General features: G+C 32.7%; 1 pseudogene; it reads right to left on the bottom strand.

Moving 5' to 3' along the window:
• Positions 1-9,287: 9,287 nt before the first annotated feature.
• Positions 9,288-26,634, bottom strand: part of LOC134240734 (uncharacterized) — a 42,122-nt pseudogene continuing 24,775 nt past the window's right edge.

Here is a 26,634-nt window from a genome sequence, read left to right as displayed (position 1 = left end):
AGCACAGGTAGCTGAACTTTTAATCAAATCAGAAGCTATTTTTTTAATGATTGACAGGCGGTGAATTATTGATCTTGAATCAGGTAGATTTTGGGGGCGTTAACATAAAATTGGGTGTTTAAGAATATATGTATTGATAACATAAAAGTTGCAGAAACAAAAAAGAGATTTATGCATAATACACCATTCATGTAGTGCTTCTATTATTTTTAACAGGCGAAATATTTATATGAAAATGATCCTAAGAAAAGACAAAGTGTCCTCAATGCAGGGATTGGGGAGGGGGAGGGCCCATTTGGAAACATTTTATATTTTATGATTACATAGATTTAGACCATTGCGCCATCTACAACGTAGCATTAATTCAGAAAGCAATCGCTCCTTGCACATCTAGCGCCTATTATGTTTGAATATGATAGTTTGTTTTTATTTTTAATTTTTTTTTTTTGATTTTTTAAAATTTTAGTTAATTTGTTTATACTTCAGTAAATTTATGGACTTTACTTTTTGGTTTGGCATTAGTATTAAGGTCTTTTATCAACACTACCCGTCGCTTTTAAACCTGTGTTAATAACATTTCCCTAGATATACTTCGCACTAACAATCCTAAGAAAAATATGGGGTATACAACAATAATAAAAAAGTAATGATAAAGCAAAGCTTTCTTCTGATATTTGATCATAAACACAGTGTAGCGTCAATCTTGCTCCGATCCTCGGAATTGTGTTGAGGTGTTTGATAAATCTAGGTTTCCAGTGGATTCATAGGTATCCATATACTCCTTAGATAATGCTTTCTTCCGTAGGCATATGCTTTCTGGCGAAAAATATCTGTAAGTTGAGAAAATGGAAAAAAATAACTTATATTTACCCCCTTTCTCTCGCTTCGAAAGCATACACCCCGCGCACAACATAGTATACACCCCGCATGTTGGGATATACACAGTGTATTTTCTTTAATTTCATTTTTAAAAGTAAGAGGATCTTGCTTTCCTTATTTCTCTCTGCACTTGATTTCTCAATTTACAACATATTAAATTGTCTTCCTGACTTTTATGCTTCCTATATAAATACAAATGTTTATCTCTATCTCTAATGAGACCTAAAATATTTAATGTCATCCATGGTTTTGTTCTTTGCTCCTATTTTTTTTTTATTGTTTTACGGACTTTGATATTGAATACTGTTAGTTATCTCCATATCTTTCTTGTTCTTATAGACTTAAAATGGGTAAAAATTTGATAATTTACTGAGGACATTCAAACTAGGAATTGATCGCTAATAGTGTAGCTGTTTATGTTTATTTAGCGATTATTACCAATTTCCATTTCATTTAATTTGTCTTACTCGTTATAATGAAGTTCCTTTAGATTTTGTGCAGGGAGAAAACGACAAGCTGCAGAATAAAGAAAACAATATAAATTCATTTGAAAACACAAAATTAGAAAATATCAAAACAATTATCTTATTTAAGTCAATATTTTGCAGGTTCTATCTATACATTTACCAACTGCAACTTAATGATCTGTAGGTTTTTCCGTTTTAAAAAAACATGAATGAAACATACGGCAGGTGTGACCGGTAACTTTCAGCTTCAAAGTGCACCTGATCCTATGTTTAATATATTTATGCCTGTGTTTCCTCTGCTTCTTGATCTAATATGTAGGTATTGAACATTTTTCACATTCTCTGTCTTTTCATGATCTGTAATTATTCTTTCTGGCCCAAGAATTTCATAGATAAATTTATAGATTGTGGCAGAAGTCGTTTTTGTCATTTGAATAATATTCCACCTGCCAATTCCCGGAAAATATATTTAAGTTAGAATACATGGATCCAGCCAAATGATGTACAGATTCATTAATCCTGGACAAAGGAGATGCATCTTTAAAGCTGTACGTATAAAGTCGATAGATACAAATTCAGTTGGTATGCCGTATTTTGCTTTTCTTCATCAGCACAATCGGGGATGGCTATTGGCTCTAAAGATTCTATAATATTGTACTCTAGCATTTCATCAATATTTCTTTTTCAGTTTCTTTTGAAAAGTGGATAAGTGAACAACGAAGAGATTGTAGTTGCTTTATTATCTCGCGTTTTAATGCCAAAATTACGAAACTGGTATGTTTAACCTATTTAAGCATATAAGATAATTGCTTGAATCTACATCCTATGCTGTGATAATTATGTTCCCCAAACGAAGTTGGGGAACATAGTGTTTTTACTCTGTTTCTTATTATTATTATTATTAAGGTCTTCCGTTTCAGACGGAAGACCTTATAGTGATTCTACTGTTTCTTTTTAAGGTCTTCCGTTTCAGACGGAAGACCTTCTAGCGATTCTACTGTTTCTTTTTATTTTTTTTTTCCCCTTTTCTGGTCAGAAAGATTTCTCAGAGATGGCTGGACGGATTTTCTTGAAATTTTCAGAGATGGTAGAGAATAAAAATACGCCCAGACGTTTTCTTCATTTTTTCAAAATTCACTTCCGGTCGTCAGATATGTCAGATTTCCGCCTCTTTCAAAATTATTTTGTCTCAATCATATCTCAGAAACGGTAAGAGATTAAGACACCAAACTTACAGGGATAATAGATCGTGATTAGTAGGCGAGCCCATTTGGGTTAAGATCGTCTGCCGTCACTTCCGGTCGTCACAGGAAGTGATCAAAGAAATCGAAAATTTCAACTTTTCTTTTTTGAAACTTTTTTTGCATCACATTATAGCATCTTGTTTGTAGTTTCGAAATATATCAGTCTCACCGGAAACAAAAACGACAACTTCCGGTTATAAGAGAAAAACTGCATATTTTCAGTATTTTTCTTTCCCATAAATGTTTTTTTATAGATGAAGCATTTTTAATCATTTTTGGATATGTTATTCAGACTGCAAATGACTACAGTAACGTCAAATATCTTTGTAAAATTCACTTCCGGTCGCGTAATTTCCTGTCCTCAAAATGAGAAGTTATCACAGCTAGATCTCGTCAACTGTAAGAGATTAAGACATCAAACTTATTTAAGTGGTAGATCTTGATAAGTAGACCAATTCAGTTGGGATAAGATTGTCAGCCGTCACTTCCGGTCGTCACAGGAAGTGATCCAAAAAATCAAAATTTTTAACTTTTCTTTCATGAAACTTTTTTTGTATCACATTTAAACATCTTATTTGTATTTTTGAAATATATCAGTCCGACCGGAAACTAAAACGACAACTTCCGGTTTTAAGAGAAAAACTGCATATTTTCAGTATTTTTCTTTCCCATAAATATATCTTATAGATAAAGTATTTGTCATGATTTTTGGATATGTTATTTAGATTGCAAATGACTACAGTTACGTCAAATATCTTTGTAAAATTCACTTCCGGTCGCGTGATTTCCTGTCCTCAAAATGAGAAGTAATTATAGCTACATCTCGTAAACGGTAAGAGATGAAGACAACAAACTTATAGGAGTGGTACATCTTGATGAGTAGGCAAAATAATATGAGTAAAGATTGTCCGTTGTCACTTCCGGTCGTCACAGGAAGTGGTCAAATAAATCAAAAAAATTTCAACTTTTCTATTATGGAACGTTTATTGCGTCACATTATAGCATCTTTTTTGCAGTTTCAAAATATATCAGTCCCACCGGAAATAAAAACGATAACTTCCGGTTATAAGAGAAAAACTAAATGATTTGAGTACTTTCTTTCTAATATATATTTTTTATAGATGAAGTGTTTGCAACGGTTTTTGGTTATGTTATTCAGACTGCAAATGTCTACAGTAACATCAACTATCTATGTAAAATTTACTTCCGGTCGCGTGATTTCCTGTCCTAAAAATGAGAAGTTATCATAGCTAGATATCGTAAACGGTAAGAGATTAAGACACCAAGCTTATAGGAATGGTAGATCTTGATGAGTAGGCAAATCTATTTGGGTTAACATCGTCCACCGTCACTTCCGGTTATCACAGGAAGTGATCAAATTAATCAAAAGTTTCAACTTTTCTTTATGGAATCTTTCGTCGTAATACATTATAGCATCTTATTTATAGTTTTGAAATATGTCAGTCCCAGTGGAAATAGAAAAGACAACTATGAGAGAAAAACTGCGTAAATTTAGTATCATACTATCCCATAGATACTTTTTATAAAAAGTGTAATAGAAATCATTTTAGGACATGTTATTCAGATTGAAATGTCTAGAGTAACTTCAAATTTCTTTTCAAAAAATGTACTTCCGGTCACATGATTTCATTAAGTTAACATTACGAGATCTCTTAATCTGCAAGAGATCAAGACACTGAACTTACATGTATAATAAACCATAAAGATTGGGCATCAGATATAGGATAACGTGCGTCTGATGTCACTTTCAGTCGTCATAGAAAGTGATAAAAGAATTAATGAAAATGATTTTTGTAAATGTAATTAAGACTATAATTGTCTAAAGTAACGTCGAGAATCTTGGTAAGTTACACCTCCGGTCGTTTGTTTTCTTGAAATCATTTTAAATATTATATGCCTTTTTAACATAGATAAAATCTCATTCATGCAGATAAATAGAGGAGAACGGAAGACCTTCTTTGTTGCTATAGCAACAAGAGTTTCTAGTTCTTTTTCTTTTTCCTATTATTATTTTTGTTCCCTTTTTAAAAGCACGATTTCTCAGAGATGACAGGACAGATTCTCATGAAATTTTCAGGGATGATAGAGTGTAAAAATATCTTTCAAATGCAGTTTTCAGTTTTTCAAAATTCACTTCCGGTCGTCAGATATATCCGATTTCCGCTTTTTTCAAAAAAGTTTTGTCTGAGTCATATCTCATAAACGGTAAAAGATTAAGACACCAAACTTATATGGGTAATAGATCATGATAAGTAGGCATGTCCATTTGGGATAAGATTGTCCGCCGTCACTTCCGGTCGTCACAGGAAGTGATCAAAGAAATCGAAAATTTCAACTTTCCATTTATGAAACTTTTTTTGAATCACATTATAGCATCTTATTTGTAGTTTCGAAATATGTCAGTCCCACCGGAAACAAAAACGACAACTTCCGGTTATAAGAGAAAAACTGCATTTTTTAAGTATTTTTCTTTCCCATAAATATTTTTTATAGATAAAGTATTTGTAATGATTTTTGGATATGTTATTCAAACTGCAAATGTCTACAGTAACGTCAAATATCTTTGTAAAATTCACTTCCGGTCGCGTGATTTCCTGTCCTCAAAATGAGAAGTTATAATAGCTAGATCTCGTAAACGGAAAGGGATTAAGACACTAAACTTATACAAGTGGTAGATCTTGATATGTAGGCAAAACCATTTGGGGTAAGATCGTCCGCCGTCACTTCCGGTCGTCACAGGAAGTTATCAAAGAAATCAAAAAATTCAACTTTTCTTTATTGAAACTTTTTTTGCATTACATTATAGCATCTTATTTGTAGTTTCGAAATGTATCCGTCCCAACGGAAACAAAAATGACAACTTCCGGTTTAAGGAGAAAAACTACATAAATTGAGTATTTTTCTTTCCTATAAGTACTTTTAATAGATAAAGTATTTGTAATGATTTTTGGATATGTTATTCAGACTTCACACGTCTACAGTAATGTATAATATCTCAGTAAAATTTCCTTCCGGTGGCATGATTTCCTGTCCTCAAAATTAGAAGTTATCATAGCTAGATCTCGTAAACGGTAAGAGATTAAGACACCAAATTAATAGGGATGGTAGACCTTGATAAGTAGACACATCTTTTGAGTCCGCCGTCAGTTCCGGTTGTCACAGGAAGTGATCAAATAAATCAAAATTTTAAATTTTTCTTAATGGAATCTTTCTTAGTAATACCTTATAGCATCTTACTTGTAATTTCGAGATATGTAGTCCCACTGGTAAGAAAAACGACGACTTCCAATTATGAGAGAAAAATTGCATAAATTGAGTATCGCACTATCCCATAAATATCTTTTATAAGAAAGTATTTGAAATGATTTTGGGACATTTTATTCAGGCTGCAAATGTCTAGAGTAACCTCAAATATCTTCTTTTAAAATTTACTTTCTGCAGGTCACGTGATTTCTTGTCCTCAAAATGAGACATTTGACCCTTACTCAAAAAAATACATTACCTTTATCTAGATTCAGCTTCAAGTGTATATCTCAAGTTCACCTCTCTCTCTCTTTGATGACCTTGACCTTTGACCTTGATAAATGACATTGACCTTTGACCCCATTGACCCAAAGGTCACAATCAAGCTTAAGTATGTGGAGGTATTAACAACTCTCATTTTAACAAATGCTTATGAAATACCCTCCCTTCCCGTCCCTTAAAAAAAAATCAGTCGCAACATAGAAAAAACTTCTACCTCTGAAAAGACACCACAGATCGACATAAGATAAAGGATTTGAGTAGAAGACACCTTAAAGAAAGTGTCCTAAGAGTTTTACGGTGAGTCTCTTGAGTATGATGAAATTCTACGGAATATCGGCAAAAACTGCATTTTTTTTCTGTCTGAAATTTAAATTCTGATGGTCATAAAATGAATTAAAGCTTGCATTGGCTATTTCTTCATTTGTTGTTAATATCATTCAATTCTCCTGCTCTAATACGACATTTTAATACCAAGTATTCTAGCTTTCTTTGGTATGTGGAATTTATTTCAATTTTATTTAGATTTAATATTAATTGAATGAATCTTGATTTCATTTGAAATTTGATTTTTTTTTTCTAGAATAACACAATCTTATAAGAAATAGCGACTTTCAGCATAGTAAAAAAGCAATACACGTTTCTTCCCTGTGCTTCCCATCTAGAATTACCTATTTGGAATTTATTTATGCTACTTTCAATGAATTTAATCCACACACATATTCCATACCTATTTCGGTCAGGATTATTAAAATCCGAACCCGATTCTCTGTTTTCCTTTTCTATAAAAACAAACTGGCTTGCATCTCTCGCTCATGTTTCTCACATGCTCTTAAATAATTTATCGCCATTCATTTCAAACATAAAACAACTCAAATCGGATATTTTTCAAACATCTCTTTAATACATGTATAATGCATATGATGCAGGTACACATGGGACATTTCACAACTTTTCACTTACGCTTCCGTCTTGATGCGCAGATCAAATGCATGGTATTCATATTATTAGGTATATCATAATTTTAATAAGACCCTACCCCTTACATCTTAGCTTGAAAACAATTTCATTCAAGCTGATATATGCACCTAGGAGCGTGTTACAATGTTTTGAACGCGCTCTCTTTGCGTGATCAATGAAATCGTGGTTATCCCCGAGTCGACTCGTATAATCCAGGAAGTCTGTTTAGAGTATATTTATACCAACTACGAGCCCGATCTAAAATCCTTGTAGAGAAATGAGAATTTTGCTGTTTTATTTATTTTTTGGCTTTTTTTCTACTTTCTTCAGCCCAAATGATATTGAAATGCTTAAAAAGGTGTAAAGGCCTATAATTGTTCACTGAACAATTAGTCTACTAGTTTATGATATATCTGTTCTTTTTTAAAACAGAAAAAAAAACATCCTGCATACAGATTAATAGAGGAGAACGGAAGACCTTCTTTGTTGCTGTAGCAACAAGAGTTTCTAGTTATTATTATTTTTCTTCTTCCTGGGAAAATTTTGTCCAAGAGTGATCTTGTTAACTACACATCCGACTTAGGTGAAACCTTTTTAGGGTTAGTAGGCATGTTATGTAGAGTTGCCGAACGAAGGTCATTTTGCACGCACGTGCTTGCAAGAGCGCGCACGTGCAACACGTAAAATGACCAATATAATGGATATTGCCGTAACTTTTCTATTTTTTGATGAAATGTTTTGAAACTCATAATGTAAGGATATATTAGTAGCATAGACAAGATGACATGGTTAATATAGCAAGATCCCACGTGCATGCACGTGCGCTCCGCTCTGATTGGCTGAAACTAAAGTCTCAATATCTTTCTTGTTTTATGTCATAATCCTTTTAAATTTTGAACATAGTCCTACATTATGAAGATCTACAGCATGACATATAAAAATTTACATGAAAGCTTGCGCATGTGCACGTGCTGCAATCTGATTGGCTGAAACTTTAAATGGCTATATCTCCTTTGTTTTTTGACGAAATTCTTTGAAATTTAAAATATAGTCATGCATTAGGATATCCTACAATATGATTTAGAAAAAAAATCATGAAATCACGCGCATGCACATGTGCTGCAATCTGATTGGCTGAAACTTGAAATGGCTATAACTCCCCTGTTTTTCAACCAAACAGGATGGGATTTAGATCATAGATAGATGTAAGGGACTCCTACAAGAAGGTATGGTTATCATGCACGTGCACGCACGTGCGTGCATTTGGAACGAGTATAATTAAAAATACACCTGAATGAGTGATTTTTATTACTTTTGGACTGAATGCTTTAATATACAGTATATTAAAGTATATAGATAGTGTAGACAAGATGATATGGTCATAACGCACATGCATTCACATGCGCTTGGGTGCAATGCTTAAATTTGAACATAATTGGCATCCTTCTGGGAAAACGTTGTTAAAGTCAAAAATGCACAAAATTTGTCTTATTTGATGAAGCTTACAGGGAATATGGCACCAAAAGGGAGTTGGGGAGCGTTTGGGGAACATCTGTAACGGTTCCCGTTACAATTAGCACTAGTTAGTGTTTTGATCTTCAGACGAAAAAGCATAATATCATTACTTTGTAATATTGTTACATTTGTATATATATACATACGTGTATACGAGCTCACAAAAGGACTTCAGACAATTTTTAATCCATCATTTTGTTTTTCAATTCTTTTTTTATATGATTGTTCAAACTAATTGGTTAGAGCAATTTTCAAGGTAACCAAATCAGTTCACACGCAAACGGCATCATTATGGTCTTCTTTTTTTATCAAAATAATTTAAGTAAACAGTGCGATTCAAAATGAAATTTATTGCTTAGGACAACAGATGTCTTCTGTTTTTTAAATATGAATTTATGGCACATGGTGAAACACATGCATTTTATCAGATGTATAAAAACTTCTTTTAAAAAAACATATCTTGATATAATAAATTAAATATATTAATCATGTTTTATTAATAATATAGATTAAATCGTTTAGATAAAAAAAACGCCACAAAGTGATGGAAAATAACTCAAACGCATTTGCATAAATTTCTGAAAGGTTAATAATATATTTATAATAAGCAGTTAATTCTTATTTTAAAAAGCTCATGTATTATATCACTTCAATAATTTGCAATCAATAATGTACAATCTTATTATAGTTGTACAAACTATCGGCTTTGAACTTCGACACAAAAATATAACATTCAATATATTCATAGATATTCACTCTAAAAGCGAAATGTTTATTGCAGTCATATAAAAAATGTCCATCTTTATGGTTAGTCAAAAAATGCTCTCATCTTACAGTCATAATTCATTCCAAACATTTATGAAAATACATTCATGAAATAGGATTTCTGTTTTACTTCTTGAGTTTCCTCTCCTCTGGTAGGACGTATCCCTTACACACCAGTGGTCCGCCATCGTGAAGCAGAAGAGCAGGCCACACACACACTTCCACAGTTTTCTCGCGGCGGATATGGAGGGAAAACAACCCCTTGTCGATTTCTTGTCCTCTCTCAGGGCTGACGATAACCATAGGGGAATCCTGCATACACGTATACCAACACAGCTTCACACATTTTCTTACGTAGGTCAATGTGCTTAGATCTCCTCTAATCCCTTCATCCGCGACCAGATTTGGAAGTTCAACTTTGATGAAAAGCTACAGTGTAAAATTTGTTATTTCAATTCAACGCAGATTTATTATTTATGAAGTGAACACTTTTGAAAATTATTTTATTAAATTTCTTTTTAAGTTAAATCATAAGTTTGAACAATTGCAGTATAGTACACGATTCAATGAAATTTACTGTGGATTTAGTCTTGGCTGAAGTTCCTGCTGAAGCCTTTTGGAATTCTCGGGCGTGATGCTCGATCATAGGGAATGCTGGGTCAGCTCTGTACTTCCTGTCTTCTTCCTCTTCTTCTTCAGGTCCTTTTTCTTCCTCCCCATCAGGTTCATTCCTTCCATCCTCCTCTTCAGGTGCTTCATTGGGAACCTCCTCTCCTTCAGGTTGTTCAGGTTTATCCTCCTCTTTCTTTTCTCCATCCTCTGATGTTTCTTTACCAGCAGATTGCTGTTTGTTTGGTTGTTCACGGGAATAAGACAACAGAAAAAAAGTAATGTTTCGTTAAATGCTACTTAGAGTTTTTTCTCCTTACACTATTAGCTTACATGATAAAAACAAAAGAATCTAGTTTCTTCATCAGTTTACATACATTTTATATACAAGTATATAATAAGTAATATTAAAAAGTAAGGTGCTAACTTCAGCAGTTGTTTTACTGACATCCAGAAATTCTTTATTTTGATCTTCTGAGCTTGTTTTATCATCGGTCTTCTCACTAGGTTGATCTTCACTGTTAACCTTTTCATTCGATTCTTCATTCCTTCCAAATTTGGTTCACTAGGATCAGCTGCCCTCTCGTCAGAAGTCTGCTTTCCCTCTTGTATTTTATCAAAAGTATCTTTAAATTTATCTTCTACGTTAATATTTTTATCTAAATCAGTGTCATTATTAATATTGATAATAGTGTCCTCCTCCTTTTCAGGGTCAGTTACTGTTGTAGCCTGGTAATTGGTGTCATTAGCTCCCTCCAATGGGTTGATCACCCGCGCCTTCTTTAGTTAAATCTCTATCATTGTCTTTTTTATCAGTACCAGTGCTAAGTAAGGGAAATTGACGAGTAAAATATCCAAGTTTGAAAAAGATGTGTCAGACTCTGTGGTATCTTTTATCTCAATCTCTCCAGGATACATCGTATCGCTTAGGAATGAAAATTACCATTGTTAATTGACAATACGTCGTCGATATATCTGAAAGTCGAGTTGAAGGTCACAGCAAGTGTTTTCATCTTTTCACACTTAAGATTTTGCACAAATTCTGTTTCATATGAATACAGGTCTGCTTATAACGGAGCACACCTGGTTCCCATGGGAATTCCAATAGTTTGTTGGAATACCTGGTCTCCAAAAACCACGTAAATATTGTCAATCGGAAACTTAAGCATCTTCTTGATGTCATCTTCAGAGTACTTGTGTGTGCAATCAGAGTGTGTTTTAACAAAATAATTTTGCAAATGACCAATGACCAGGAAAGTAAGTTTACGAGTTCCAATTTTATTGAAGAAGCAGCTGTCAATGATATAAAAAAAAGTCTGGGTTTTAATTTATCTTTGGGAATCGTTGTGTTGAAAGTTGAAAAGTTCCAGTTTTTTAAGCTGTTGATTTTGGTAAAATCTTGTGATTTCAAATTGTCCAAAAATTCTTTGGGATTTTTAGTATCCACATCTGATTCACACCACTTATTGAATATATAGTTGCACAGTACACAGTTTTTCCTTCACTACTGTCAATATTTTAGTGAGGAGTAACGAAAGAGGATTGGTTGAACATTTACTGGAACCCTAAATGTTTCCTTGCTTGTGAGGATTCTTATGAAGTTTCGAAATCCATAAATCCATATATATATATATATATATATATATATATATATATATATATATATATATATATATATATATATATATATATATATATGGTAGTTCAAATTCGTTTTGGCTCTGTGGAATATTAAAAATATTCAAAACTGACCTATGATTTTGTAGATTTTCTTCCTTAGAAAAGGGAAGTAAGAGTATACGTAGGATTACCACTTTAGAATGAAATCCAAGTTCTTCTAGAATACAATTTATATAATGAGCCTTACAAACAAAGACAATTATGTAACCTGCTTTATCAGCAGGGACCAGTACGTACTGGAGATAACGAACAGTATTCAAGATAAAAGGTCCATAAAACAATACAAAATAGGAGCAGAGCAAACACGGACCTCCGGAATTTCAGAGGTGAAATCAGGTGCCATGAAGGAGTGAGCATCCCCTGCAGACAGGTCTCACCCCCGTATACATGCTCTACGTATGAACATTTTGTGAAATGACGTAAATTGTTGACAAACAAGTTGATATAAAAAGAAAATCAGCAGTCTCCTTAAAAGTCATTTTCGTAAGTTCTAATTTATACACTGAATTGACGACGGATTTTTCTTTTATTTTCCGATCACGACGAGGCGGGTGTGACCGGTCAGCAGGGGAGGGGGTGCTCACTCCTCTAAGGCACCTGATCCCGTGATTTTGTTTTGCATTGTTTTAGGGACTTGAATATTGAATACTGTTTGTTATCACCATATCCTTCAATGATTACGTCTAATTCCGTTTTTATCGTCCGCGTGGCGCAGTGTTTCAAGCGTCTTCTGTAGAGTCGAGCAGTAAGCAGTAAATCATTATGCGGGAGTTTGAATCCCACTGTGGGACGTGGAGACCGGTCCTTCGGATGAGACCTATAAACCAAGGTCCTGCAGTAAGTGGTGACACGAAAAAGATTTCTCCCTGCTCAATGGACCAGTGTACCGAGTATACGACAAAATTTGAAGCTCACCACCGGCAAGTGGTGGCGTCTCCATATGGGTGCAAAATAATCGACGTCAAGCAAAATACAATCAACCAATCAATCATCTTTTATTTCAGAACTTTTAAAGAGGATTAGAAAATAAATGATGTACAACTTTTTAGAAATAGAAATATTTACATAAAACACTTGTGTCAATGTATTCGGCAAAGCAGATTAAATTTTGTTTGTTTGATCTTTGTCTAGCAATATTGAAAAAAATTTCTCTGAAATGAAATTGTATGAGAAATGGTTGTTGATGATATTACGTTTATTTAAGTTATATTTTAAACAGAAAAAAAACAATGCATGAGAAAAAAAAACAAAATATATAGTTTACTCGTTTAAAATTAGAATGATATTTACATTGGGGTATCCAATTACATCAACCAATTGTTCCTATCTGATTTTATGCATTATAAAAATTAAAGAGTGTATCAGGAAAGATGTCATCATCTTCTTCTTCTTCATCTTCGTCCTTTTTAGGTTTAAAGGCTTCAAAAGCCTCGGACCACTCGTCATCAAACAGTTGACTGTACATCTCCCCCAATCTGGTGGGGCGGTGGGTGTCACTCAGGTCCGCGATGTTAGGGTTACCCTCAGTCAACTGCTGTTGAACTTACTCAATCTATAAAAAGTTCCTAAAAGCTTTAAATTCATTATGATTGTATTTTTATAGTATATACGACAAAATAAAACTCCATAAAAACGTCTTATTATCATTGAAAAAATTCTCTTGCTTCATTTATATTTTATCTAATGACATTTACCTCGTAGAAAGTTCCTCAATTTCTTCCGTCTTTTCCTTCACCTCATTTTGTAGCTTGTAGAAGTTATGTTTGCTGACAATTACATTTTTGTCAAGATCAGGGCCCTTTGAATAAAAAAAGGGATTTCAGTTCATGACAAAACCAGCAAAGCAAACGGGTGGTTTTTATCTTTTACACTATGTCTAGGGTTTTCCCCCTTTATATTGTATTTTATGTCCTGTTACCACTGCACGACGAGCCAGGTCTAACTGTTTTTCAGCCAAAATACATCGACCAAAGTCTCTCCAGGCATCCTCAGGTTTTACTCCATACTTTTTCATATCAATTGTCAGAAGAAAGTGAAACAGGGTTCTTTCTCTGAATTCTTGTGGAACATCATCAGGTTTACTTAAAGTTGAACTGGCCATGTTAAATATGTACTGGAGAAAATGAAAAACATCTTATGATTATCAAAATAAGAAAAGAGAAGGTTTGCATTTTTCTTCAGGAACTATCATTTATTCATAGATATTTTCTTTCTCTTGCTGATATTGACATCAATATTGATTGCCTTTGGAAGCCTTAAAAAGCTGTCTAATCAAAACGTAAAATGGGAGGTTAAAAATGGAACTACATTAACAAATTATTTGAAACAATTAATCAATCGGTCTAGAAAAAAATCGAAGAAAAGAAATAATGGAAAATTTGTCCGATCGAAATGTGAAACAGAAGATGTAATATAAAAGGATTGACAAAAACAAATACTAAAAGATCACGTTAGGTAACTACGAAATTGATACGAAGAATACGAGGGTTTTTCGAAAAGTTCGTGGAAGATGTCAATCTTCATTATATTACTCTCTAGAAATTTAAAATAAGCACAATATAATATGTAAAACTATTTATTTTGTTGATGTGTGAAGTTTCATTCCATTCAATTCAACAGAAATTAATTTACCTCTTTTTAAAATCAACATGTTTAGTACCCATGGGGCACACTTAACTGCAATGTAGGGTCAAAATATAGTGTCAAGTATTTCTAAAAAAAAATACTATCCCTACACATTCCACATGGTTTAATCCATTGCCCACTCATTAAGGATATCCTCAGCCAAGAAGGATAACTCCAAAAATTACAATTTAATTTAAAAATGCATCAAAATGAAGGTTAAAATTGAGATTTTTTTCATGCAACAATTTTCATTTTATTCAGCTTTATCTGCAATTAGAAAATGCATTGCTGATATTCCAATTCGCTTTTTCTGCAAAAATATTGGAGATTTGACAATTTTCAATATAGAATATGATTAACTTTAATTTTTAAATTTAAAGAAATACTGTGGATATATTTACATAACTTTGTGGATTCAGAGTTACTCTTATGAGTATTTTTGATTACTTTACTGCTAAATTTATAAACCTGAAGATCGGACTACCTTAAATTCTTTCCCTAATACATGACATATATTTTTAAAGATTTGCTTTCGTTGTTTGATTTCCTTCGTTAAGGTTTTAATTTCTTAGATTACTTAAACTCTGCTTCCACAGGATACGCAACTCTGAAGCGTCTATGTCTTTCCTTGACGTTCCAACGTTTCAAAGTTTTTGTTTAGAGTTTTACAGTTAAACCGTAGCTACACAGATTGTTCTCATGCAATACAGAGTCTCTGTCACTCAAATACTGCCTGTACTATTTGTACACACATTCACAACTCGCTTGTGACAAATTTTCTTGATTCCTCCAACATTTTAAAGAATTTATTAAGGATTTTTCCTGAGTAAAACACAAAATTGCATCGTTTTCTGCTGCTCCGTGACGTTCTAAAACGTCATCGTTTTTGTCGTTTTCAATAAGGACTACCCATCTTCTCAAGTTGATTTCTTTTCAACAAAGCAAAATATAAAGCTTTAACTTGGTATACGAATCGATGTAACAATTTTTAATATGAATTTTAGGTTGTTTTTTCGTTTTAGCTCCATTTTACAGAGATTGTGACTACAGACGTTATATAGTGTATCGTATTACTATATTTTGACCTGCTCCACGATCCGATTTTTGCATTTTCGAAATCTGGATAAGTTTTGAATAAATCATAATATTTAGGAAAAATTTAATACAAATCATTTGGATTTATTATAAAAAATATTTCTACCAAATTTGGATAGCATATTACGTCAAATAAAAAAGATATGACGGAAGTCCACGAACTTTTCGAACAACCCTCGTATAAACGGAATACAGTTCACTAAATTCATCTGGTATTTTCTAATTGTAATTTAATAATTTTCGAAGACGACATTTTATGTCTTCTTGATTTTTCAAACTATTTGCATTCCTTCAAAAAATGCATAGTCATCATTCGTCCTAGACAATTTATAATATTTGATATTTTACTCAGAAAGTCATTTTTCAGGAATAAAATCAAAATGATACTTAATAACGGCATAAATATTCAATCATAATTCTTCTTAATATTTATGCAATTTTTACAATTTTACAATCCTTATAGCATCAAGAAAATTTAATAATTAGTGCAATTACTCAGTTGCTATTCAGGGACAACATCAACAACAAAGTGGTTAATGTCATTAATATCAAATTGTTTTTCCTATATCTATAAACAGTTATCATATGCATCAAAATAATATTTACAGCGTCAGGAAAACTTGACCTAAGGACGCTCTCTGACGTGTAGAAATGTCTGTAATCGTACTCAACAGCAGACGTAGGGATAAACTCGGGGTCCCATTCCTGGTCCAGTAGCTTCTCTATAGAGTTCCTGTATTCCTTCTCTTTTTTCTTCTGGTACCCAGAGGTAGAACGTGGCCTCTGCTATATAATATACTTCATTTAAAGTGTCATATTATATTTTAAAGTTTACCATTCATTTGATTACTGATATAAATGTTCACAAGATGTAACACACCCTTTAAGCCTGGTTTATGGTGGCTTATAGGTCCTTAATGATGGTTTAATGGTTGTCTTTAAGTCACCAATAAGCACCTTTAAGTAACATTTACACCACCATTAAGTTACCATTAAGCCATCTTAAAGTCCTTAATGGGTGCTTAAATGTAGCTTAATGGTAGCTTAATGATGACTTACAGGTCCTTAATGGTAGCTTTTAGACCACCATTAAGTCACCATTAAGCTACCATTAAGCTAGACTTACAGGTGCTTAATGTCTAAACTCCATTAAGCTACCATTAAGCCACAATTACGTAGTCGATAATACTGTATTTATGAGTGAAAAATTATTCTTATAGTAATTTATTATCACAAATTGTTATTGTCGAGTTCACACATATCTTGATTTGGTAAAAATAAAGAAAAAGAACGGAAATCAAAATTCAAAAAAAAAAAGTTAAAAAAAAAACCCAAACGCGGGCGCGAAACCATGAGCTTAAGCGTAGTTGCAAACGCCTTATCCACTAGGCTATCACCGCTAGCAATTTTAAGTGAAAATATTTAAACCTTTATTTTTCACAAAGTTTGTTTGGACTTGTAAAAGTATTTATTTTGTTGAACGTCCAAAAGTCTTGAATTGATTTATTAATCAAAATATAATTATATTTTTAGATCGTTTTAAAAGGCTTTTATATCACATTAATATTTCTAAACCGTTGAGGTCGGCTTTTAGATTGACGTAATAAATTCATCGCTCTGTTATTCGAAGATTTATACATGTGAGCATTGAATCATGATTGAAATTAAATTAATTATGGATAAAACACGAAAATCTATCACCGAAAAAGAAAGATGAAAGAAGGATATGGAGATAACGAACAGTATTCAATCTCAAAGTCCATAAAACAATACAAAATTAGAACAGAGCAAACACGGATCCCTGATGAGAAAAAAACATATTCTGCAAGTTTTAAATATGCTGCAGATATTAGCGGTTTTTGTATCTAAAATTTAGTGGCAATCATCGCTAAAAGTTACCTGTTTACATTTACAAAAACATTTTTTAGAATATCATATTCAGTTTAAATTCTTTTTGTATCATAATGGGTATCAAAATAATTGTCCTTTTTCAATGAATCATAATATTTTCATTTATTATCATATACTTGCGTTAAATTTAAATTTTGTAAAAATAATTGATCATCAAAATCTGCCCGAGTACTTTGTGTATGTATAGTTTCCTATAGTTAACCGGGGACGGTGACACACCTAATTAAGGAATATTGTCTGACCAGTCGGCAAACCGTACACTGTCAATCTGTTTATCTTATCCCGTTTCCCAATGTGTATAAATCTGGTCGGATGGCATGTTTAATCTGATAGGCTGTTCATCTGAAAATCGATTTTGAAATAACAATCATTGAAGACTGATACTTACCGCTGCATAATATCAAAAATAATGACAATTACCCACGAATTAATTCAAATTAATCATCATGTAAAAGTCAATCTTTGAAAACTAAACATATTTATACCAATATCCCCCGCCCCCCCCCCCCTACCAAAAGAGATTTTTTTTTCAAAAGAACATGACATTATATTCCTGTAAATTCTGTAGCGGAGTGTTAAATTGCTTTTAAAATATTTTGTGTTCATGGATAAAGATAATTTTAAGGTACATTGATACTCTGATAAGAGAGATAACTCTTAATGATACAAATGTCTATTATTCCTTTATAAATTTGTCAAGTTTAAGTGCCTTTTTTGTCAAATTTTGCTCTGCAATCCGTGCTATAATTGTTTGTATTTTATTCAGCATATACATTTTCTTTGGAAAAACATAAAAGTTAGAGAAAATTTTCATATGAGTGAGCAGAGGGTTTATGAACCTTAATTACTAGAACAAATTGATTTTCGGTAGTGAAAAATTTAGATATTTCACATGGGCTTGTTTCTGTCGTTTAATAATTATTTATTTAAAAAAATAAAAATCATATTACAGAGTATTTATACTTATAATTAAAAAACGCATGTAATAAGTATTTCTTTTTAAAAAAAATCATGTACGGTAATTATAAAACATGTCTTGTTTTATTATTTCTGTTAATGATTTTTTAAAAAAAAAATTATTGTTAGACACTGAGAGCAAGCACCTGTGGCTATTAACTAACTTTGTTCTCAGTGCCCGAGTTAATGCATGTTGACAAGAATGCTATATTGAAATGACGATCGGGACAAAATTATGAGTTGAAATAGATTTTGCGTAAATGATCTTGAAACAACTTAACACATTAGTTCAAAGATTCGATATAAGATGCGTAAAAGTAGTTTAATGAGATTTGACCATTAAGTCACAATTAAGCTCAGCTTAAAGGTGACTTAATGAAGTTTGGATATTAAGCACCTGTAAGTTGCAGCTTAATTAATGGTGGCTTAATGGTGGCTTAAAGGAATTAACTTCTTTAAGCCACCATTAAGCGATTGCTTTAAGGTGGTCTTTCGTCCTGTGGATGAGTTTATGCCTATTCAAAACAAAGTATAACTTATAGTCAGAATACACATGATGTCAGCTAATACAACCAGTGCTATAAATGTATCAGATCTAGCAAATTTAAAGATTGAGCGGCAATAAGAAAACCATCTATCCTTCTGTATTCAATGATCCAGAAATGAAAAAAGAATTAAATAGATTACATGATCAGTACGTACTAGTCCCTGCTGACAAAGCAGGTAACATTGTCTTTGTTTGTAAGGATCATTATATAAATTGTATTTTAGAAGACTTAATGCTCCAATGGTAACTTTTACTCATAGTTCCCTTTCTAAGGAAGAAATTCTTCAAAAAAGTATGTCAGTTTTGAATATTTTTAATATCCCGAAGGATCAAAATGATTTTAAACTACCATATGTATACTGGATTCCGAAACTTCATAAAAATCCTTATAAACAAAGAAACATATGGGGTTCCAGTAAATGTTCAATCAAGCCTCTTTCTGTATTCCTCACTAACATATTAACACTAGTGAAGGAACAAACTTCAAAATGTGCAACAATTTATTCAAGAAACGGTGTGAATCAGATATGGACACTCAAAAATTCCAAAGAACTTTTGGACAATTTGAAATCACAAGATTTTACCAAAATCAACAGCTTAAGAACTTACGACTATTCAACTTTATACACAACCATTCCCCCGATAAATTAAAGTCTAGGCATTTTAAAACCATTGACAGCTGTTTTTTTCAATAAAATGGAACTCGTAAATTTACTTACCTCGTCACTGGTCATTCACAAAAATAATTTTGTTAAAACACATTCTGATTGCACACACAAGTACTCTGAAGTTGACATAAAAAGATGCTTGAGTTTCTGATCGACAATATCCATGTGGTTTTTGGAGAATAGGTCTTCCAACAATCTATTGGAATTCCCATGGGTACAAATTGCGCTCCGTTATAAGCAGACTTATTTTTGTAAGCAGAATTTATGCAAAATCTTATGCGTGAAAAGAAGAAAACACTTGCTCTTGCCTTCAACTCGACATTTAGAAACTCCAGTATATTAACGATGTATTGTCAATTTACAATGGTACAGTGTAATTTCCATTCCTGTGTCGATAAGATATATCCTGGTGAGCTTGAGAGAAAAGATCCCACAGAGTCTGACACATCTGTTTCAGATTTGGAAATTTTCGTTGAAAAAGTCTTTAATAGTAATTTAACAACCAAGCTCTATGATAAACGTATTGACTTTAACTTTCCTATTGTCAACTTCACTTACTTATGCAGCAATATATCTTCATCACCTGCATCCGGAGTTTATATATTTCAATTGATCCGTTATACAAGAGCATACTCTACATATGAACAATTTTTAACACGAATTGACTTACAAATTGATGAAACAATAATATCAGCAGTCTCGTTTAAAATTATCATTTTGTAAGTTCTATGGTCGATACTATGACTTTGTCAGCAAATACAATTTTTCATTGAGACCAATGCTGACTGACATTTCATGCTAATTGTTATTTCATCATTTATACACTGACTTGACGACGAATTTTTCCGTTATTTCCCGATCATGCCAGTTACTTGCTATAAAGTTACAAGAGATTGGTACTTGTTCACTAATTTCAACGCCAATGCCCGCGGGTAAAGTCGTTTCAACTTTTTTGAGGTGACGTAAAATTCAATTGTAAACTCTTTGATCATTGTATAAAAAATTAGACATTATATAGTTAATCACCTGGTGTTTGGCATGCCTGGGTTCTGCTTGTGAATATGTTGTCAACGTTATGAATTCTGTTACAGCCTTCATCCATTTTGCATTTTGACATCTTTTTGCTACATCACTAATCACGTCATACAGACAAGGTGCCTGACATTTCTCGCTAGGAGTTACAGCATTCAACGGACTTGGTGGTGCGTTTCTCTGTACCTTAAAAAAAGTAAATAAGGTCATGCAACTTAGTTCTTCACAATTACAGATAGCCTACATACAGAAAATATTACGGTTGGCAATCGAATACAGAACTGGAACCGCAAGAGATTCTATATGGAAGGCCGGGCCTGTCTTATATGAGGATTAAACATTATACCCGGTATGTAGTATTTTCTTTATTATATACGGTACTATTTTAATTATATAAAGTAGTTTTTACTTTATATCGTGCTTGATTATCAATTATTACAGATAACCGAAATCATTAAATTAAGTATGTTCATAAATAAGGACGAAAAGGGTCTACTACAACTTTCTAAATTTAACATTAGGTGTTGCGAAAGGCAGTTTCCGAAAGATCATCATCATAAAGAGGAAACCACCGCATATAAAACTGTGTCTACATCATAAAAAATGCAAAATCTACCGCACGGAATGCTAATATGACCGGATATATAATTCTTAACAATCATCATCACCATCATAATGACAGAAATAATACACAGAATGATGAATATACTGTAAATAAAGTGTTTACATTATATAGAGTTGTGTTCACTGCATATAATGCTAGAACCACCACATATAACGATAAAAATGTCTCATATAATGAGGTGTTTATAATATAATGACATAACTACATCATATAATGAAAGAAGTACTGCATACAAGTTGCACACAATATGATGTAAAAACTACTTTATATATAGTTATAATAGTACCGCATATAATAAAGGAAATACTGCATATAATATTTTATCCTCATATAAGACAGTCTCGGCGTTCCATTGTTCCGACCGATGAATCGTATCAAAATATCTGTTTTCTTGACACTCTTTTTATAATTATATACAGTGTAGCTCTATTTGCATAGACCTCAAGACCGAAAAAGACGACAACAGACGAAAACATTAGAAGATAAAATAATCTATTTGCCTAAATTCTTAATAACATAACATAACATAACATGTATTATTTTTTTATTTCAAATTTAGTTGACAAAAAGAAATTAAGAAAACCATGAAAGAAGCTTACAAATTATCGATAATTTGCAATATATAGCAGATGACACACACATTCATTTAAGCATAGAATTATTTTTTTTTTGAAAGATGCAGTCTCATAACTGCAATGATGTTACGCGCGTTACTCAATTTGTTTGCACACACCATTGCAGTTATGAGATTGCATCTGTCAAAAAATGATAATTCAATGCTTATTTTTACATTTTTAGCCTCTGTATTTTCTGCAATTTTGATTCTTTAAATAAAAATTCCCGACTAATCCTTCATATACGTGGCAATTGATAGAACAGCTTAATCCAAACTTCCCGCCAGAGTTCATTTGCTCACAAACCAAAATCCGCAAACGAAAATAGTGCACAATAAAACAGATAACAATAATCAATAATCAAAGTTTTCTTTATTTTTCACTCTAAAATAATAAAATATATATTTGCAACGAAGAAATACAAAGGAATAGTATAAAAGACATACATTTTACGATTTGTTTAAACTTAAATGGGGTATTCCTGTATTCGGACGCCATACAGACTTCGGTGATTTGGTCTTGTGTGCTATGTGTGTATTTATCACTTGTAATTTTATGCTTTTTATTAGGGTCAAACAAAGTAAATGTAAATATTCTGCATTGCCACAATAATGAAAAAAAGATCTCAATTTGACATATAGCCCTAATTTTACAGCGTTTGTTTAATAATTAAACTTGATAGATAACTGAAAACGACAAAAATACCAAATCACAATTTTCAGAATGATCATAATTGTCAATAAAGAATTAAGGAAAGTCAATTTTAAGACTGTGTTAAGGTAATTAACTCAACACAAACTGACCAATTATCCACCGAATTCAATTTGGAGAGCCATAATTACCTCCGAATCAGCTTCTATACTAAATTCTTTAAAGGTAAACTACCAACCTTCGAAAAGATTCCCATCGTAAAATTGAATTTTAAGACATTTGTGTCAAATTTTGCATATATTTTATTTTGTCCAACTTACCGATTACAGATTATTTAACCGATTGCTATCGTTCCGATCGATTTATCGGTTAATCGATAACAAATTGCGGTTCCTACAAAATATGTTTCAATATTTTTATCATCTTAAAATATCACATCAGTAGCTGATTATATTTGAAGTGAAAACACATTAAGGATTTTTCATTAAAAAAAAAATATTAAACTACTTTTTTCTGTAAGGTGTGTGATATTCTCATTTAAAAAATCAATACCGGACATCCTGCTTCTTTTGCCTTCTTAAGGAGACGATGGTATTCAGTCACAGCCTCATCAAGTTCTTCACCGAAATGAAAATCTTCTTTATAACGTAGACAATTCTCCAGAAAATTTGCAATTGGTTGTTGATTTGCGTTCTGTAAAGAAAATACAAGTATAAACAATCATTTGTTTGCGATCACTTTAATTCGCTGTTTATTAGTTTGGAAGGTATCCGCAACTACGTATTCTTGCAATAGAGGCGACAATCAATATTAGTACATGGGTGATCAATAAGTTCATGTCTGGAAATATTCTTGAGTAAGAAAAAGTAGCGAAACGAGCCAGTATTTCTCGTTTGCGAATAAAATTGGTTTACAGTAATTATGTTCCCCAAACAAAGTTGGGAAGCATATTGTTTTTACACTGTTTCTTCTTCTTCTTCTTAATGTTTTCCGTCTTCAGCGGAAAACCTTTCTGTTATTCTTAGGTTTCTTTTTCACTTTTATTATTGTTTTTTTTTACCGATTTTGTGCTCGCAATTTCTCGAAAACGGCCTAATGAGTTTTCATGAAACTTTCACGACATATGTTTCATCACTTAAACCTTATGCGGTTTTTTTTTTCCCTTTTTTGATGACGTCACTTTCGGTCTGAGATATGGCAACTTTTATGAATTTTAAAGGGTTTTTTCTGAAAAATGGATTTAGATAGAAACATGAAACATTCAGGTATGATAGACGTATGTCTGTAGGTGTGCCTTTAGCATTTTGCTTTTTCCGGAAACGCCGAACGTTGACGTTCGCTATGGTCCGAAAAAGTGCCATTGGGGATTTAGAATTTTTTCAAACCTTTTCTGCAATATCTTTTTACATGTTAATATTTTGTAAAGACATATAGAACAAAGTTGTGTCTTTCAATGGATATCAACGATTAGGGTCTGGCCCCTATAATTAAGGGCCGAGAGGGGCCGAAAGTTTTTCCTTTATATCTCAAAAAGTATTGAGAATTTGTAAAACGTCAAAGAAGCAATGTTGTTCAAAATTTCAAGCTCATTCTTTTGGGGTCCTCAAAATACGTTCGGCGACGTCACTTTCAGTCATACCGGAAGTAGTCAAAAATGCATATTTTTGCCGTTCTTGACATGTTTTTAGGTAACATATGTAATTGGAAGCATAAAAATTAATTTTCCGTCCGTCGTCGTCACTTCCGGTGAAACTGGACGTCATTGCTCATTTCTTTAAAATAAACGTTACTTCCGGTCAAACAGGACGGAAGACCTACTCGTTGCTTCTTCCTGGGAACATTTTGCACTCGAGTTATCTTGTAAACTACACATCTGACTGAGGTGAAATTTTTTAGGGTCAGGAGACATGTTATGTAGATTTCCCGAACAAAGCTCATTTTGAGTGCACGTGCTTGCAAGAGCGCGCACGTGCAACATGAGAAATGATCAATATAATTGATAGAGATGTAATTTTTCAATTTTTGATGAAATGCTTTGAAACTCATATCATGAGGACATATAAGTAGCATAGACAAGATGACATGGTTAAAATAACATTTTACGCACATGCACGTGCACTTCGCTTTGATAGGCTGAAACTAAATTCTCAATATATTTCTTGTTTTTTACAGAATCCTTTAAAAATTTCAAAAATGCTTATACATTATGAAGATCTACAGCATGATACATGTATAAAAGAATTATCGTGAAGGCATGCGCAATCATGTGTGCTGCAATATGAATTGCCGAAACTTTAAATGCCTATAACTTTCTTAGTTTTCAACAAAACGGGATGAAATTTAGAAAATGATTATGTATAATGGATTCCTACATTATGGTATTATATAAATTGAATGCACAACATGCATGCATGTATGCACGTGTAAGCGCAAAATATGCAAAATAACCAATATATTTGAAAAAAGTAGCACGTACATTTTAAAGATATTTTTAAATTGATTCTCACAAAATATCGATATGTTAATGGTATAGACAACATGCCATGATCATCATGCATGCGCTACGTGTACAATGTGTTGAATGACATATAATTGATATCATCGTAGCTTTTTTGATGAAATCCTTCGATACTGATCATATTTTTAAAAAAAAATGTCTTGTAGGAAAAAGGCACAAAAGGGATTTGGGGACGTTTGGGGAACATCTGTAACGGTCCCCGTTACAATTAGTACTAGTTTGATTATGAAATGTGGCGATATCAAACACTATTCAAGCTCTATGTCAGAGAAAACAAAAACCTCTATAACAACATTAGATGTGAAATAAGGTGCAATGGAGGGGAAATTATCCTCTGTCAATCGGTCTTGATCACTTCTTGTAATTATTGGGCAAACGAAAATCTGCAGAAAATTTACTTTGTAAATAATGAACTATCAATCAGTATGAAAAATATCAATGAGCATTTGATTTAATGAAATGTTGGATTTCCTGACAAGGTCCCTGTAAAATCAAAGAACTTGCAAAATGGTTACTGTTGATACTTGTTTCATCAACTTGTTCGTCAATACCATGTCTCGTTTTGAAAACAGATTGTATGTAGAACATGCCTTTCCGTTTTGATTCAGCTGGGGAAGAGAAGCCCCTTTCTATTCTTTAAGAACTCAAGCAAGAATATTATTATAGAATTCTAACACTTCGATAGAAGACATAATCTGGTTCACAAATGAACCTTCTTTACACTTTTCAGCAGAGTATTTAACTACACTGTATCTATTTATAAACATATTGATATCTTTTGTTATAAAGTTCATATTGAGATGTCTGAATTATCTGATTGACGTTTTATTGTCATTTTGGACTTTGAGCAGTGAGCAATCTTTTGTCGTGCTACCACCTACTGCGGCGAGCCTCTGATAGTTCACCCAAGTTGACATAAAAAAGATGCTTGAGTTTTTGATTGACGATATCTTTGTGGTTTTTGCAGACCAGGTCTACAATCTACCATGGGTACCAATTGCGCCCTTTTATTAGCAGACCTATTTTTGTATTAATATGAAGCAGAATTTGTCCAAAATCTTGTACGTAGGAAGAAGAAAACACTTGCTGCGACCTTCAACTCGACATTTAGAAATATCGACGACGTATTGTCAAATAACAATGGTAATTTTCAGTCTTATGCCGATACGATAGATCCTGGTGAGCTTGATTGAGATAATAAATACCACTGAGTCTGACACATCTGTTTCGTATTTAGACATTTTACTTGAAAAAGACGTTAATGGTAATCTACCAACCAAGGTCTATGATAAACGTGATGACTTTTACTTTTCTATCGTCAACTTCCCTTACTAATGCATCAATAATCATCATCACCTGCGTACGAACTTTTATTTATCTCAGCTGAATCGAAACGCAAGAGCATGTTCTACATATGAACAATTTCTAAAACGAGGTAAACTATTGAGAAACAAGTTGATAGAACAAGAATATCAGCAGTCTCGTTTAAAGCCATCATTTCGTAAGTTTTATGGTTGATACAATGACCCTGTCAGCAAATAAAATTAATCATTGAGTGAAATGCTGACTGAGGTTTTTCATACTTATTGTTAGTCGATTATCTATACACTAAATTGACGAAGGATTTTCCGTTATTTTCCCGATCATGACAAGAAACACATGGCGTTTCCCTAGCGAGGTGATTATGAATAATTCATGATTTTCTGTGAATTATTTATGACTTTTATTC

The sequence above is a fragment of the Saccostrea cucullata genome, unplaced genomic scaffold, assembly GCF_032062105.1.
Source record: "Saccostrea cucullata isolate Sc308-1 unplaced genomic scaffold, CSIRO_AGI_Scuc_v1 ctg1514, whole genome shotgun sequence".
NCBI lineage: Eukaryota > Metazoa > Mollusca > Bivalvia > Ostreida > Ostreidae > Saccostrea > Saccostrea cuccullata.
This window is presented reverse-complemented; position numbering and strand designations above follow the sequence as displayed.